This window comes from Microcaecilia unicolor, chromosome 11, assembly GCF_901765095.1.
Source record: "Microcaecilia unicolor chromosome 11, aMicUni1.1, whole genome shotgun sequence".
Lineage (NCBI taxonomy): Eukaryota > Metazoa > Chordata > Amphibia > Gymnophiona > Siphonopidae > Microcaecilia > Microcaecilia unicolor.
Window position 1 is genome coordinate 44,620,220 of NC_044041.1, and position 12,990 is coordinate 44,633,209.

Below are 12,990 nucleotides of genomic sequence, written 5' to 3' on the forward strand. Positions count from 1 at the left end.
TATCTTCCATTAACTGGATTGGTCTCTTTTCAGCTATTCCGAAATCCAGCAAAAGTTTTTCAATCCACATCAGTTCTCTGCACGCTTCCGATACGGCCACATATTCAGCTTCTGTAGAAGACAGACTCACAATACTTTGTTTATGACTGGCCCATGAAATTTGTACATTTCCATACATAAACACATATCCACTTGTGGATTTATAATCAGAATGATCCCCTGCCCAATCTGAATCACAGTAACATATTAGTTTTGGATTACTATTGGCTGAAATCTTTAATTTACAATCAATGGTACCCTTTAAATACCTTACCATCCTTTTAACTGCAGTCCAATCTGATTTGGTAGGTGAGCTGACCCTTCTGCTCAAAATTCCTACTGCATTTGCTATATCAGCCCTGTATGTGGTAGCTAGATATAAAAGCTTACCTATGGCTGATCTATATTGGATGTTATCTGGTAAAGGTTCTCTTACTGTTTCATCCTTCAGAAAATCAGTGATCATGGGAGTGCTTACAACTTGGGCATCTTGCATACCTAAACTTTCAATAAGCTCATTTATTTTCTGCTTCTGGCTTAGAAGATAAGAACCATCATTTTGTTTCTCAATTTCTATACCAAGATAGTATGACACATTACCAAGTTCTTTTATCTCAACATTGTGGTTTAAACACTTTACAATGTCCTTGTACTCTTGCTCACTTTTGCTTGCAATGAGCAGATCATCAACAAAAGCTAAAATGTATGCATATTGTCCATTTGTGCACCTAGTGTACAAGCATTTATCTGCTTCACCTTGCTTAAATCCCAAATTTGTCAATATTTCATGCAATTTATCATTCCAACATTCTGCACTTTGCTTTAATCCATAAAGACCTTTGTTTAATTTACACACTAGCTGTCTTTGTTTTGTATTTATGAAACCTGTTGGCTGTTCCATGTACAAGTCTTCAGTTATATCTCCGTGAAGAAATGCTGTTTTCACATCAATGTGTTTGACTTGCATGCCTTTTGAGACTGCAATGCTCAGAAGTGTTCTTATTGTCGTGTGTTTCACTACAGGTGCAAACACTTCATCAAAATCTTCTCCATATTTTTGAAGATATCCCTTTGCCACTAATCTGGCTTTATACCTTTCCACTTTTCCTTGTGCATTCCTTTTTAACTTGAATACCCATTTGCATCCTATAGCTTTCTTGCCAGGAGGTAATTTTGTAAGAATCCAAGTATTATTTTTATCCAATGCATCAATTTCTTCTTGTGCAGCTTTATGCCATTCAGCAGCTTCTTCTGCTGGCATTTTCTCAATCTCATCCCATGTTAAGGGCTCTTGAGCTTCTGCTGACTTTGTTAGGTAAGACAGTCTTGGGGGTGGAACACCTTTGTTTTCCCTGGATGAGCGTCTGACAACAGGTTGGTCTGACCTTTCCGCATCCTCTAAATCTGAGAGTTCTTCTCCAATTGATTCCCCTTCTCCAACTGTACTGTCTTCTTCAATGATCCTTTCTGTGTCTGTTTCCTCTGCCTGTTCCTCGTTAGATACAGGTGAGTTGCTTTCAGACATCTGCCTTGGTATGGCATTTATATACACTGGCATGTCTATTATGGTTCTAGTTTCATATTCTGGATGATAAGGCTCATCTGGGATAATCCAGCCTTTATCAACCCTTTTGTTTTCATCAAAATATGTAACATGTCTTATGCCAACAATGCCAGTTTTCAGATTCAAAATTCTATATCCTTTGTGTCCTGGAGCATAGCCAACTAAAATGCCCCTTTCTGTTGTGGAATCCAGCTTATGCCTTCTTTGCTTTGGTACATGAGCATATGCTGTACTTCCAAATGTTCTTATGTGTGACAGGTTTGGCTTCCTACCATGCCATGTCTCATGTGGTGTGCGCTCAGCGCCTTTAGTTGGCATTCTGTTTTGTAGGTACACTGCTGTGAGAATGGCTTCCCCCCATAGTCTTTTAGGGAGATTGCTATCTGACAGCATACATCTGGTCATTTCCACAAGTGACCTAAATTTTTTCTCTGCAACAGAATTTTGCTCTGGTGTATAAGCTACTGTTGTGATATGTTGAATGCCTTCTTGTTCTAGAAATGTGCGCATGCTTTGTGAAGTGAACTCACCACCATTGTCGGTCTGAAGAACCTTTGGTTTTCTTTCAAATTTATTGCTCACCATGGCTACGTATTTCTTCAGCATGTCTGTGACTTGACTTTTCTCTTTCAGCAAATAGGCCACACAATATCTAGAGAAATCATCCAAGAATATTAGCACAAATCTGTTATTTCCCAATGATGGGATATTAAACGGTCCACATAAGTCACTGTGTATTAAGTCCAGCACTTTATTACTCCTATTTCCTGTGTATGCAGGAAATGAGGGTCTCACACCTTTTTGAGTAACACAGTCTATGCATTTCTCAATTTTACCAGCATCTGCACTTATCTGAATGCCGGTGGCCAGTTGCTTACTGTAAAGATCCTGGATCACCTTAGAATCACGATGTCCCAGGCGGCGGTGCCAGATTTCCAGACTACATTTACCATCATTCTTCCTTACTTGCGCCATATGTGAGGCTTCACCTGAAATGTTCAGCTTATAAACATCATTATGCATAAAAGCTTCAGCATACACTTCATCATTTTTAGAGATTGTGCACTTACTGTTTTCAAAATGAATCACAAATCCCTTCTTATCTAATGTAGATACACTAAGCATATTACAAACTGCTTGGGGAATATACAAGACATCACTTACAGGAATTTCTTTAACTTCATTAGACACTTTGCATTTTAAGAATCCAATACCTTTTGCTTGGATCTTAGCAGTCCCTGCGTTTGCAGTTTTAAGAATACCTTCCTCTGGACACATTTCCTGAAAGAAATCTTTACAATTGGTTAAATGGCATGTGCTCCCTGAATCCAAAATCCAAGTACTTTCATTTGAATTATTATTTACCATAGTCAAAGATTTTTCTGCCATTAGAAAACCCTTGTGTTTATCTTTGTCCTTCATACATTTCCTGGTTTGAAAATTCTTTAGTTCCATTGGCTTAGGTGAGCTAGAGGGAGTGTTTTGTGTTTCCTTACACCATTTAGATACATGTCCCTCCTTTCCACATGAGTAGCAAATCAGCTTGCCCTTGGGTGGAGTTTTCCCATAGCTCCGCCTTCCTCTGTTCTTTGCCAAGAAATTTGTTTCATTTCTCTCTGACTGACTTTGAGAACACATCTCCTCAGAATCATTTATTATGCATTCCTGCCTTAGTTTTGATGTTGCCTGTTCAAAAGATTGCCCTTCAATGGCCTCATTTACAGACCTAAAAACATCAAACTTCTTTGATAGTGAGGTAAAAAGAAATGCTCTTTTCAATGCATCACACATGGGAATTCCAGAAAGTTCTAGCTTTTGAAATGAAGACATAAGATGCATAATGTGATCATTACATTTACTTTTATCCCTTAATTTGGTTTCATTCAACTCTGCCAACCAAATTGGTTGCTGCTTTGCATATGTAGTTGCATACATAGTTCTCAGTTTATATAAAATGTCCTTTGGTGTATCTTTTCCCTCCACTAATATGGCTTGTTTCTCTGAGAGAGCTTCCAAAAGCATGCACTTCACATAATAGTTTGCACTGTCCCATTCAGCCATATTTTCAGCTGTTCTGTCTTGGTCTAAGCATATATCTAATCTTTTTGCTCGAAGGAGACATATGAATCTTAATTCCCACTGCTGATAATTAAACTCAGTTAATTTAGGCATCTTGAGAGAATAGAACAATGGTGAATTTCTTCCCTCAGCCATTTTCTTAGCCTTCTGTCTGCTGTGTGGGGGGAGAGAGAGACAGACTGAATCTTTCCTTTAAAACTTAAGAGAAAAATGTGGCCTTTTTTTCTGCCTGGTAATATGTCTCTTCTTTTTCAATTCCTGGACCCTGGGCCCATAACCCTTTTGTTGGATTATTTGTAGTAAATAATTAGCAGATTTTAGTACACACAGCTTCAGCTTTAGAAATGTTAATTTCTTTCTTCATCTCTCTCTCATTCACCCCTGAATAATTCACTGCTGAGTCACTTTAAAGTTGAAGTAACAAAACATCTGTTTACTCACAGTTTGTAGTTAGATTATAATCAGACAGGCTTATATATACATATTACTATACATTTGTATTATCAGCTCCTTCCATGTGCTTAGATGGTAATGGATGCTCACACCACCATAGATCCTCTCAGGTTAGGAGAGATCATGAGCTCCATGTGCTCCATGTGCTGCATGTGCTGCATCTGCTGTGTCTAACCCCCACAGGAAGTTGCATAGCAGTGTGACCTCTCTAAGTAATTCACATCAGAGGTCACAGAGTAATCACAGAGAAATAATAGGTGACAGTCAATGCATGTAAAATACAATTACATTCCAACAAGGCAGACAATACTCACATATGTGACACACTATACACATGATCCTCAAGGTCGTGACAGCCATTTTCCTTTAGTGGCCTCAAAAGGCAGGAGTGAGTGGCCTTCGCTCCTGCCCCCAATGACCACCACGAGACCAGAATCTCTCTTGCACTCCCCATTCCCTTCCTTATGTAGTGTAGCATCTCTCCCCCTCTCCTAGTGCACGGTCTGGCATTTCTCTCCCTCCACCTCCATAAGCGGTCTGGCATCTGTCTTTCCTCCCCTCCCATCGTTCATGTCTGACACACACACACAAACACACCCCTATGCATCGTCTGGCATCTTTTTCCCTCCACCCCCTTGTGTTTGGTCTGACATCTCTCACTCCTTTCCCCTCCCCTCCCATGTGCGGTCTAGCATCTCTCCCCATTACCCTCCTGTCCCCCTGCCCAATTGCAGGTCAGCATTTCCTCCTCTCAATTCCCCCACAATCCCCATTTAAAGCTTCGGCTTGTCTTCTTGTTTTCTGGAGTCCCTCAACAGTGGTGGTGGCAGCAGCAACAATTGGCATACACTGTCTGCGGCCTCCTCTGGAGCTTTCTGTTTGAACCATTTTACCCCTGCAAAAACTGGAAGTTGCATCAGAGGGGGCGGGATGGGTCAGAGGAAAGGCTCTGGAACAGACTGCAGGCAGCATATGTTGATCATTGCAGCCATTGGTGAACTTTGCTTCAGCAAAGATAATAGACGTTTTAAGGTACACAGAGGATGGGGGAAAGGGGGAGACTGGGGAGAAGGGAAGATAAGGAACTGCATTGGTGAGGAGATGGGAAGAGAAGAGAGAGATCCTGCCTTCTGAATGGAGAAAACAGCAGAAACAGTTACAGGCAGCAACTAACAGAAATCCAGGAGGGGGAATGCCCCCCTTGCCTCTCCTCCCTATGCCCCCCTTGCCTCTCCTCCCTATGCCCCCCTTGCCTCTCCTCCCTATGTCCATGTACACTAACAGTGTGCATTAATGCATTCGCAAACACCGAGTAACTAAATGGCAATGAAAATTAAAATGGTGCAGTTTTGCTTTTACTCTGAGAATGGAAACAAGTCCCCCTCCACTTTCAGAGCATTTAAGTCTAATAAGGCAATATGTTTGCATTGCTTAAACTAATATCAACTGCTAGTTATGGTTTAATGTGTTGGATACTCAGGGCTCCAATCCTAAATAGTCTCCTGTAAATCTATTTAGTTGCATAATGAAATGAACATCAAGTCTGAGGAGAAAAAGCCTATTGATTTTCCATGCCAGAAATGAAAGAATTTAGTATTTCTTTACCCAAGGTGCTGCTGCCGTGTGCCAGTGCTAATTAAAATCTAATGTGCTGAGAGCACAGACATTATGTTGTCTTATAGTGGAGTAACTATATCAAATTGAGGAGTAACAGCTTTTTTAATGGCCCAGTCTGGTGAATTAGCATAAACCAGGCAACCCTTATCAGGAGGAAAATGTGTATTTCATTTGTTTTAGGTCCTGAATTATTTTGAATTGTTTTTTTTTTTTTCTTAACCCATATAGCAGGGATTAAGTATGCTCCATGTGGGCCATGTAAATAATCAGAAATACTCAACAATCTGCCTCTTCCACTTAAATATTTCAACTAGGAGAGAGAAGGATTTGGCAGCAAGTCCTTCTTGACTGAATTATCAGTACTACTATAGCCCTGACTTAGCAAATATTTCCTGAAAACCTGTCACTTTCTATTTTAGTTTGATGACTCACAAATATTGCTACGAGTGAAGGACACCAGTGAAAAGATGTCATGTAGCATAGGATAATAACAAGATTGGTACAAGGATATTATATACCTTTGGTGAACTTTTATCCTCTCAATTAACTTTCAGGGTCCTAGAATCCTCCCCAGAATTTTAATAATTAGACTGAACATCAGCCCTGCAAGATCCTGTGAAAAACTTAACAAGGGGGCAGTGTTGGGTTGTATGGCACCAGCCTCAGGTCAGCTAGTGCTATTTTGAGAAAGAGCACAAGTGGGTCAGGAGTGACTGGGGATCACATCTACTGAATGTAGACCTATGGATGGGTGAAGAGGTAGGGTGGGGTTCCTATCGGGTTGTCTACAAGCCCAAGTGGGCTTGTCTAACAAGGAGGGGTCCTTTTAAAAAAGGCTCGCTGAAAAATGGCTTGTGGTAGTGTAGGCCCGGGTTTTGGGCGCACGCCGATCCATTTTTTTAGCGCACCTGTAAAAAAAAAAGGCCTTTTTTTATTTTTGTCAAAAATGGACATGTGGCAAAATGAAAATTGCCGCATGTCCATTTTGGGTCTGAGACCTTACCACCACCCATTGACCTAGCGGTAAACACTCACGCGGTAACCAGTCAGTAATGACCTACGCACCAAATGACACTTGGCACGCGTCCATTATGCGCGCCTGAAAATAAAAAATATTTTTCAGATGTGCACCAAAAATGAAATTACCGCAAGAGCCACGTGGTAGTCGGGCGGTAACTCCATTTTGGTGTGCGTTGGACGCACATAGATGCTTATGCAGCTTAGTAAAAGGACCCCTCAGTGTTTTTATATTTTTTTCAATTCCCCATGCATTTTATTTCCATTTTGTTTTTTATTATTATGTCATTAAGAATATAACAGCGTGTGTAATTAAACTCTGGAATTTATTTCCAGAGAATGTGGTAAAAGTGGTTAGCATAGTAGGGTTTTTTAAAAAGTTTGAACAGAGTTCCTAAAGGAAAAGTCTTTAAACCATTAAGATGGACTTGGAAAAATTCACTGCATATATCTGGGATAAGCAGCATACATTCTGTTGTACTCTTTTGGGATCTTGCCAGGTACTCGTGACCTGGGTTGGTCACTGTTGGAAACAGGATACTGGATTTGATGCCTCAATATGGTGATGCTTATGTTCTTATGATTGCATAAGAATAGCCATACTGGGTCAGACTGATGGTCCATCTAGCCCAGCATCCTGCTTCCAAAAGTGGTCAACTCAAGACACAAGTACCTGGCAGAATCCAAAAGAGTAGCAAGATTCCATGCTACCAATCCCAGGGATAAGTAGTTGTTTTCCCCGTGTCTACCTTAACGCATTTTATGGACTTTTCCTACAGGAACTTGTCCAAATCTTTTTTAAGCTCAGATACACTAACTGCTGTTACTACACCCTCTGACAATGAATTCCAAAGCATAATTATTCATTGAGTGAAAAATATTTTCTTCTATTTGCTTTAAAAATATTTCCAAGTAACTTCACGGAGTGTTCCCTAGTCTTTGTTCCTTTTGAAAGCGTAAGCAATTGATTTACATTTACCCACTCTATTCCACTCGGGATTTTGTGGACCTCTATTATATCCCCCCTCGGCTGTCACTTTTCCAAGCGAAAGAGCCCTAACTTCTTAAGCCTTTCCTTACAAGAGAGGAGTTCCATCCCCTTAATAATTTTGGCCACCCTTCATTGAACCACTTTGTTTTGGTTAGTCTTCATTTTTGCTTTGGGGTCGGTGTTGTTAAGAGTGTGTGCTCTTTCAAAATACTGTGCCCTCTTTATTTATTTATTACATTTGTACCCTGCACTTTCCTGCTCATCGCAGGCTCAATGCGTCTTACATAGTAACAAAGGAGGTATGTGATAGAATAAATGAACAAGGGGTAAATGGGATAAAAGAGGTATGAGAGAAAGGATAGAGATAGGTAAGGAAGTGGAGCGATAAAGGGAGGTAGGGGAAGAGCATGGAGGGTAGTAAGGTTGGTAGGAGGTAATTTCTGTGTCATTGTTGTTAATGATTAGATGAACATGTAAATGGATTGTTTGCTTATGGTAGGTCAAGTCGTTTGAGTAAATCTGTTTGGATTTATAGTAGTATAGTAGTAGTAGTAATAGATGGGTTTTCAATAGTTTCCTAAAGGAAAGGTATTCACTAGTTGCTCGAATGTATCCGGGTAGAGCATTCCAGAATTGGGATCCCAGGTAGGGGGAAGTATATCCCAGTTTTTCTTATATTTACAAATAGTGCACACTATCTGTAAAGAGTGTGCACTATTATTGCCAAACAGAAACACTCAAAATGTTGTGGTTTTTTTCTGCTCATTTCAGTTGGCATCTTCCATTCATTACTAATGACAGTCCATCCCTAGTAAGCACTGCCATGCAGAGGTGCTGATGGTTGAAGTGTTGGCTGTGCTCATAGTGGAGAGTTATGGTGATTCCTTAAGGGTGAATTCAGGTATCCACAAGGTGCTCTAATACATGGCTTCAGGCCATAGGGTTGCCATTGCACTGACTAGGCTTGGTAACTTTGGGAGAAGAGATTATAAAGTATGGGAAATTCCCAGGACGTTGCAAATGAAGGTTCTTGCGCCAGATGCCAATGTTGGTTTCAATTTTATTGGAGAAGGAAGAAGAGAATTAAATTGCAAGGTTTAAAAAAAAACAAACAAACAAACAGCATACAAACAAAATTAAATGAGTATTTAGTGCAGACATAGTTCAGGCATTCGCCTAGACAGAACTCTAGAGCATGAACATGGCCTGGAATGCAATATTATTTGTTTTGGGGCATGGGCTTGGACTGGAAAGCATTCTAGGAGGATGGAAAGGTTGTACCACACACCTCAAATTCTCCACTCTCACCAGCAATGATGTAGACCACTGAGTGACTCTGAACCACTTAACTTGATAACTTCAGAAAAGTTGATGCAGATGGAACAGTACTTTACCAGAAGCAGCACTAATTATTTACAGCATTTACACAGTCTTCCAACTTGCCCTGAAATACTCTACTCCTTAATGAGAACAGGGTGCTCTCTATTACTCCTCTTCATGGAACATGAATTTTGTGTCAGCAGTGCTTAGGAAGAAATATTAGAACATATGTTTAGTCTTTGTGCAGGGACTTAGGGAACTTGAAAGGTATACCAGGGAACTACAGTGGTATAGGCATTCCTCTCCTCGGCCACAGGCAGGGCCGCTGAGAGGGGGGCAGGGGGGACAAAACTCCCCGGGCCCGGGTCTCCAAGGGGGGCCCAGTGCCGGGGTCAGGCCGCTGGCGCTGCAGTCCCCGGTCTCACCTGCCTACCTCCTCGGCTCAGGGCCCCCTGAATTCAAAGCGGCAGTCACAGATCGCCTCCCTTCGGGCCTGCACTCCCTGTGACCTGCCCTCACAGAAACCGGAAGTTACATCAGATGAGTGCGGGTCACAGGGAGGGAAGGCCAGAAGAGAGGCAATCTGCGACTGCCGCTTCAAATGCAGGGGACCCGGAGCCATGGAGGATATCTCTGTGGATAACACTCTCATCCTCCCTGTCTCATCAGCTCGTAACCTTGGGGTCACCTTTGACTCTTCCCTCTCTTTCTCTGCATATATCCAACAGACTGCTAAAACCTGTCGTTTCTTTCTCTATAATATCGCCAAAAGTTGTCCCTTCCTTTCTGAGCATACTACCAAAACCCTTATCCACACTCTAATCACCTCTAGCTAGACTATTGCAACTTGCTTCTCACAGGTCTCCCACTGAGCCATCTCTCTCCTCTTCAATCTGTTCAAAATTCTGCTGCACGACTTATATTCTGCCAGTGTTTATGCTCATATTAGCTTTCTCCTCAAATCACTTCATTGGTTCCTTATCCGTTTCCGCATACAGTTCAAACTCCTTTTATTGACTTACAAGTGCATTCACTCTGCTGCTCCTCAGTACTTCTCCACTCTTATCTCTCCTTGCATTCCTCTCCGGGAACTCAATTCATTGGGTAAATCTCACATACCTGTAACCTTCTCCTCCACTGCCAACTCCAGACTCTGTTCCTTTTATTTTGCTGCACCATAAGCCTGGAATAGACTTCCTCAGCCAGTACGTCAAGCTCCATCTCTTGCGTCTTCAAATCTAGACTAAAAACCCAACTTTTTGAGGCTGCTTTTAACTCCTATCTCTTCTCACTTGTTTAGTACTTATGTCTGTTTTATTATTCCCACCTTAAGCAATTCCTTTATCCCTTATTTGTCCTGTTTGTCTGTCCTAATTAGATTGTAAGCTCTGTCAAGCATGGACTGTCTCTTCATGTTCAAGTGTACAGTGCTGCATACGTCTAGAAGCACTATAGAAATTATAAGTAGTAGTACTAGTGCATGCTAATGATTAGCATGTGCTAAAAATGCTAGCATGCCTTTATAAAACACCCCTAAAGGATTTACACACTCATCTTTATTGAATAGAGCTTAGCAAGATATGCATGCAAATCCAAATTGTTGCCAAATAATGCCAATAATTGATTGTTAATACCCAATTATTGGTGCTAACAGGCTTGTTATTCAATTAAATTGTGTGCAAATTGGCCGCACCCAAATTTGCATGCACAAATTTGAGCGCCGTTTACAGAATTCCTCTTTTTGTGAAATATTGTGCATAAATTCAGGAACTCAGCTCTAGTACATTTTAAGAAAAACCAATTTAGAGCACAACTCTCCAGGTTAAGAGCTTAACGCTTTGAAAATGCATCCCCAAGGTTTCTATTAGAAAGAGCACACGCCAAATCTTATGATGGTCTAATGCAAACAATACCTTTATAAGAAACAGAACAACATGAAGATGCAATGCCCCATAGCACAAAATCCTTGTAGCAACAATATGAGGAAAATGCAGAGAACATATAAGACAAATTGACACAGTCATATCGTCTCAAGGTGGTGCCTCTGTTTTACTTATGCTCTTGCCAACGTGCGCTGTCAAATAATGATAATATCTCCTGCAGTACTGCATGATACATTCCATTGCTCTATTCAAATGGGATTTCTACACAGACCCAAATTTTTTCAGAGGATTTATTGTATATCCTTGATATTCACCCCAGTTCTCAGGGGCTGCAAATGGGCCCTATCTTCAGGATATCCCTAATGAATATATATGAGAGAGATCTGCACGCTTACTGTAAGCAAATCTCCCTCATGCATATTCATTAGGGATATCCTGAAAATCCTACCTGTTGGCAGTCCTCAAGGACTGGGAGTAAATACCAAGGACGTATGTGGTTTGGGAAGAAATGGAGACATATCTTTAAACGCTTCTTATGTAGGCCTTACAGGAAAGATGTCAGGAAGTATTTTTTCACAGAGAGGGTGGTGGACGCTTGGAATGCCCTCCCACGGGAGGTGGTGGAGATGAAAACGGTAACGGAATTCAAACATGCGTGGGATATGCATAAAGGGATCCTGTGCAGAAGGAATGGATCCTCAGAAGCTTAGCTGAAATTGGGTGGCAGAGCAGGTGGGGGGAAGAGGGGTTGGTGGTTGGGAGGCTAGGATAGGGGAGGGCAGACTTATACGGTCTGTACCAGAGCCGGTGATGGGAGGCGGGACTGGTGGTTGGGAGGCGGGAAATACTGCTGGGTAGACTTATACGGTCTGTGCCCTGAAAAAGACAGGTACAAATTCAAGGAAGGTATACACATATGCGTTTATCTTGGGCAGACTAGATGGACCATGCAGGTCTTTTTCTGCCGTTATCTACTATGTTACTATGTAATTAAAAGCACTACATCCCACAAAGGAGGTCATGACTGATATTCAAACTGGACTGTCTATACAGCAGAATACAACAGAGTGCGGTTGAAGGTCTACAACAAAAAGTTAAGTCATGGAGAGAGGTGATCATTTTTCTGAAAAACACTCCGTCTACAGAAAAAAAACACACAAACAAGAGAATGGAGAATAATGGCAGGGAATATTGCAATCAGAGAGATATAAAATACTTTTTGCATTATCCATGACACCTCTAAACCCACAGCATTTGTCTTTGTGAATTACTTAGGGTAAATTGCATAATGTTTCACCTCAAACTGGTATACACTCACTATACATGACCAATGGATTTTATCATAATTTCTGCCTTTTTCGCAAGCTCTGATATGTTTATACAGGCCATCATACCATTCTTCAAAGCTGTTTACTGTTCATAAGCTTTCGAGATCATATGGCCCACTCCTTCAGGTAGCATTACAAGGCTGTTTTTCACAGAGATGTGGGCTGCCTAGTTCCCTCCTAAAACCATAGACAATTTAGCATAACCTGGCAGATAAGGGCAGTCTTATTAAATCCAAAATGATCTGTATACACTGTATACATATGATCCATCTGATAGACGTGATCTGTAACAAGCAAGTGAACCCAATCCTCCAGTAATAACAAGAGTAAAGCAACATTTACCTTCACACAGTGATCAATTTACAGTATATTTATCAAGCATGTGATAAATAACAGAGATTTATTAAACAGTGTGAATGCAAACAACCCATAAGTCTTACACATTAGAGCCACGGGTTATATTTGTTTGCCAGAGGGGTGACCTCAGTCCGTTACTAATTGGGTTGTGACATTCTTGCAATTGGCACTTGGAATGATTCTCACAGAATTCTTCTGGTGACAGTTGCAGTAATTAAAACTTGTTTTTAATGTGTTTCTCATCTAGCTGTTTCCTTGTCACTTTTAATTCAGCATAACACGCCTTTACTGAACTTCAGCAGGTGACTTTGCAGAAAATCTATACTGTAAAAGCTAATGGTT